Here is a 6,000-nt window from a genome sequence, read left to right as displayed (position 1 = left end):
TGCCCTTCATGTCCTTGTGGAAGGATCTGATGATGCTGAGGAGACTGGGTGGACATCCGATCTTGGGGAGAATCTTGAAGAGGCCGTCCCTGCTGACCAGGTCGAAAGCCTTTGTGAGATCTATGAAGGCTATAAATTTGTGAGATCTATGTGAGATCTTCGTGAGATCTATGAAGGCTATAAGATTTGTACAACGGCATTATAATATTAGCTGTTTTGTTCTCAATACCTTTTCTAATGATCCAAAGCATAGAATTCGCCTTCTTTACTGCCACCACACATTGAGTCAACACATTCATCGACCTGTCTACCACCACCCCAAGGTCTCTCTCCTGATCTGTCACAGACAGCTCAGAACCCATTAGCCTATATCTAAAGTTTTGATTTTTTGCCCCAATGTGCATGACTTTACACTTACTGACATTGAAATGCATCTGCCATTTTGCTGCCCATTCTGCCAGTCTGGAGAGATCCTTCTGGAGCTCCTCACAATCACTTCTGGTCTTCACCACTCAGAAAAGTTTGGTGTCGCCTGCACTGGAAAGTTGATTAGGATTGGGCTGCAAATTAAATACAGCACTGCAGGAACAAGTTTTGACAGGATCCAAGGGTTCACATTGCACATGAGAACTGAGTATAGGTCCAGGAAAAATGATTTCAATCCCTATGATTGGAAGACATGCACTCTCTTAGACTTCACAACTCTGAAAATTGCCTGTGTAGTACAAGGGAAAACAGACAAACTTAAATAAAATAACACAACAACGGGGGGGGGGGCAGAGAAAAGGAACCCAGGAGAGTTATTCATGAAATATTTGACTGACTGTTCAGTCAGGTTCTTTGAGATAAGAAATTAGATTCAGGCTGAAATTTTAGGCATGTTACTTACTTAGCAATAATTCCCACTGAATTCAGTGCTTCCAGATAAGTGTATAGGTATGGACAGGAGTAGGTTCCATTGAATGCAATAGGACTTCTGTCTGAGGAGACATGCCTAGGATTGGGTTGTCTGTCTTGCTGGGGAATGGATCATAATACAATATGTTAAATGAGAAACTTGATATTTTACTCTTTTTTTACTCTGAAAGCTAGACTTTCAGGTGCTGGCACGCTAGGTCTCCTAGAAAGGCTCTTCTTGAAGAGTCTTGACTCTTGAAGATAGGAAAATATAAACCTTCTCAGAATTCTGTACCTGGAGCTGTCTTGTAGAAAAAAAATGAGTATTTTATTTCATATGCCTGTTTTAGAGCACATAGGGAAGTTTTTAGAAAAGCGTGCACACACAATAAATATATTTGATTATAATAGTTTTGATCAGAGATTTTCAACCAGTGTGCTGTGGTACATTACTGCACCACAAATGGTCCACAGGTGTGCTACAAGAGTTGGGGGAAGGATCATTTATTAATAGGAGCATTGGGGAAGGTAAGCCCCCTACCAGCAATATGGTGTGCCTTGTCAATCGTCAAAAAACAGATGGTGTACCTTGACAATTTTACCGTCTTGTCAGTGTGCCATGAGATGAAAATTGCTGGTTTAGATTATTTAAATCTTGATCTGTATCATGTTAGAGTCATAATACCAAGCCTATGTTCCTTTTACACATGGAATTGGGCTCATTTAATGAGTGGAAAAAACTGAGAAGCACTCCGCTTAAGTATGTTTGGAGCACAAATAACCTTTAACATCTCATGAATACTTTCAGAGAGTATGAGTCAACAGTTTTATTAGATACTGCTATACAAGCTTGTAGCAAATGTTAATGGTTAATTCCGTGAGTGCTTAGTTGATACTTAGAAATACTAAGTTATTTCAGTGATTAATTGTTGATATTCAGATAGATTAGGATTCTTAAGTCATGCCTTGTGCCAATTTGTTTCCCCCCTTCTAATTATGCTACATAATCTAATCCTCCCCCTAAAAGTATTATATCTCATCAGGACCTGCATTCTAGGGAGTAAGGGAGGGTAGGATTTCTAACAAACCAAAGGTGCCAATCTAGGAAGAGCTATTTCAGAAGATAGAGCCCAATCCTGAGTTTGGTGCTCTGGCTTTCCACCATCTGCACATCTGCAAGGCTTACCGCTGGGCCAGCGCCCATGCTAGCCCAGCGCTGGCCTGCGCTGGGCTAGCGCCAGGCCAGCACCTGTCCTCTGCTGCTTGGCAGTCTCACGGACTGCCGAGCCATGGCACGGTAAGCGGGGGCGGGGAGGGGGTGGGGAGGAGGCAGTAAAGTGAGTAGCCCCATTACGGGGTTACTTCTCTTATCCAGGAGAAGGGAACAAAAGTCCCCTTCTCCCTAGGTGCTGCCCGCGGCATCCCGAGGAGCGCAGGATGCGATGGCAGCTGTTTTCTGTGCCACTGAAGCTGGGTGCCCCAGGCAGCTCAGGATTGAGTTGTTAATTTCTTATTAAATCCATCATCACAGGGGTCTCCAAATGTTCAGAATGAGGGCCACACTGTATATTTTACACTTTGTGGGTAGGAAAAAATCAACTTTTTATAGGGTGGAGGCGAATAATGCATGGCACACTGTCTCTGCCTGATCTGTTGTGGAAACCCGGTTTGTTAATATTTATCATGTGCAAAAATGACACTGTTCCAATGTTATTTGATGCTGTTGCAATATATCTTTGATGTTGTCTCTCCATCGCCCTCTGGGTCTTTCTTGCAATCTTTGTCCTCCTCCTCTCTTACTATGTGCCTTATACGGTATAGAATCTCAAGACATTCTCTCTAGGTGAGCAAACCACTTTATTTGCTGCCTTTGTATATAATATAGAACTGGTTCTATTCCAATTCTTCCCCTTATTATCCCATTCCTGATTTTATCCCTTCTGGTTACTCCTACAGCTTTCCTCAAACATCTCATTTCCGGGGTAACTTTCTCTTATGTTTTATTGTAAGTGGCACTGCTAACATAAAGTGGGGATAAATGTGCAACCTCCTGATTTTAGAAATGGGCTATGTCAGAATGCCAGATGCAAGGGAGGGCACCAGGATGAGGTCTCTTGTTATCTGGTGTGCTCCCTGGGGCATTTGGTGGGCCGCTGTGAGATACAGAAAGCTGGACTAGATGGGTCTATGGCCTGATCCAGTGGGGCTGTTCTTATAAATATACTTCATATGAGGTGCTTCTTTGTACCAATCAGTACTACCTTATGTTGTAAAAGTGGAGCTAACTGTCCCAATACTTGGTTTGCCTTACTACATCGTATATTGATCTCTTCATCCATTTTACCATCTTCTGCAAATGTTGTTCCTAGATATTTAAATTCTGGCACTTTTTCATACTTGTTTTCTCTATTGCAATATTAGGAGTATGCTTTTCTCTTCCAATTGCTGTTACTTCAACCGCTACTAATTCTCATATTATTTATCTTACATTCTTGATTCATGGACCAAGGATGTTGCTGCAGTTCCTTAGCTGCACCTGCTATCAATGCTTGATCATCTTCAAAAAGTAATTTGTTAAAGTCATTTCCATTCTTGGGCTTGGCTTTTTGGCTTATACTGTCTGGTAACCCAATCCTGAGCTGCCTGGGGCGCCCAAGCTTGGCAGCACCGAGAACAGCTGCCGCCGAATCCTGTGCACCCTGGGCTACGGCGGGAGGTGCCTCAGGAGAAGGGGACTTTCATCCTCTTCTCCCTGGTAAGGTAAGCAGCCCCATAACGGGGCTACTCACTTTACCACCGACCAAAAGGTGCGGAGCCCTCCACAAGTGCCTTGGATCCTGCGGAGCAGAGCTCCGCGGATCTGCCTCCCTCCTCACTGGAACGCCTCCAGCCTGCCCCCCTCCCCGCATCACACCTCCGCGTCACGCCTCCCCCAGCCCTCTCTCCACCCCCGCCAGCCTCCCTCCTCCCCGGAACACCTCCTCCCTGCCCCCATCCTTGTCCCACCTACTGTACTGCGGCTCAGCGGTCCAGGAGACTACTGAGCCGTAGAAGCTGGGCAACCGTTCCGCCAAGCACACAATTGGGCTCTAAATAGGTAATAAACAACAAAGGTGATAATACACATCCCTACTGTAAGTTAATACCACTACATAAAGAAACTGTTCCAGAACTATCCTTGTGGGATATACATTTTATCCCATATTTCATTCAAAATCTTCAAGGTGCTAATATTTAAAGTGGCATGAAACACCGCTAAAAACGCATTTACCCAGATTCCAGCATCTCAAAAGTGACAAGATCACTGAAGACTTGTTGCTTAAGTAAGCTTTGAAAAAGCCCACATGGATTTTGTGCAGGAAAGTATTCCCAAGTTTAGAATCTACAACAGGGAACGCCCTGTCCTGTGTGCCCATCCACCACACCAATGATATACACAGAGAGGAGGCTTCCTGTGCTGATCAGAGTGGATAGGTAGGTTCCTAACCACTTCATTTTAATTGGGTTTTCCATTTCCTCAAAGCAAGTTATTTAACATTCCAGCAAACACAAAGGCTCCTTCTTACAGGATAGGCTGATCCAAAACTAAACTCCAGTTTTACCACAGAAGCATGCATACCAATTGGTTGCTCTGAACAATTAAAATGCACATTTGCAACTAAATAGATTCTTTATACTAGATGAATGATTCAAAGTCTCTGGTCATGCAGCCTGTTAGGTCTCCAGGCTTCCTACAGTAACAGTGGTATTATTTTCTGGCACAATGTTTTATGCCAGAACCACAAGCAGTTTTATAGTAGACTTGTAGTACTGTGTGTAATACACACGTGGCTTTCAGGCTGCTACTTTCATCCTAGGCTGGAATAAGACATGTGTAATTAAATTGCACCATTCTAATCCAGGCACTCTGGACTTTCCAGATGGGTTGTAACAAACAGTTCCTGGTTAGGTGCTGAAGTGCCTCATTCTGCTGATAAGTGCACATGTCATTTCCTATGCCTATTTGTTTAAAAGATTTCTATACCACTTTTTTCTATCCTCGAAGCAGTGTACAACATAAGAATTAAAATATGGTTGATAAAAACATTTGACTAAAAACACTATGGGATATACATTTTGTTTAGGGCAATAACTATGAGACTGCAGTTTGTTAGGATACTAACAGCCCAATCCTATCCACACTTTCCTGGGAGTAAGCCCCATTAACTGTAATGGGACTTCTGAGTAGATATGCATAGGATTGGGCTGTAAGGATGAAATACTTGGGAGCAAGCCCAACTGAACATAGTGAGACTTGTTTCCGAGTAAACATGCATAGGATTGCACTGTAAGTACAGTCAATGGCTTGTAGACTTAAGAGCCCCAGGTTGTCCAGAATCAAGAGCTGCTAGTGAACTGGCAAAATAGCATTTTTCCAGACATGGACAAAGTGCCCATGCTGTTTAAGTGATAATCTATGAATGTTCAATCTACACAACAATAAGATATGATCTATTACACAGGCCTTCACATATTTTGCTATCTTGTTAGACGTATTCTTGGGTATATTTGGATGCTGAATCAAAAAATGGTATCGATTTTGCCTGATTGGCTCTAGTTTTGGGGTACAGCATAGCCACCTTAATGCCAATTCAAGCAGCTTCCTTGTGAGGAAGCCATGGTGTTGCCTTCCTCACGAGAAAACAGCTTGAGTCGACATATATGGTGGCTATGCTGTACCACCAAAACTAGAGTCAGTTGGGCAAATCCAATGCCATTTTTGGATTCAGCACCCCAAAAATATCCTAAATTTGTTCAAAAATCCATGGCAACTAAAAAAAGGGTTTTTAAAAATAGGCCTATTTTATACTTAAATGTCTTGACCTCAGAAGTCATATTTCTCCCTGGTGGTGCATATTTCAACTCAAACAGTCTTGTAGCCCCTTAAAGACTAACAATTTTATTTCAGCACAACTTTCATAGACTATAGTTCACATCAGCAGATGCCTCTAATTGCATGTATCTGATACAAGATTATGAATTCAGTTTGCAGGATGCAGACTGGCTTTATATCTCTGAACATGTCCAATCAATTTCCCAACATCCACATCACAACAGAGATTC

This window comes from Tiliqua scincoides, chromosome 1 (assembly GCF_035046505.1).
Source record: "Tiliqua scincoides isolate rTilSci1 chromosome 1, rTilSci1.hap2, whole genome shotgun sequence".
NCBI lineage: Eukaryota > Metazoa > Chordata > Lepidosauria > Squamata > Scincidae > Tiliqua > Tiliqua scincoides.
This window is presented reverse-complemented; position numbering follows the sequence as displayed.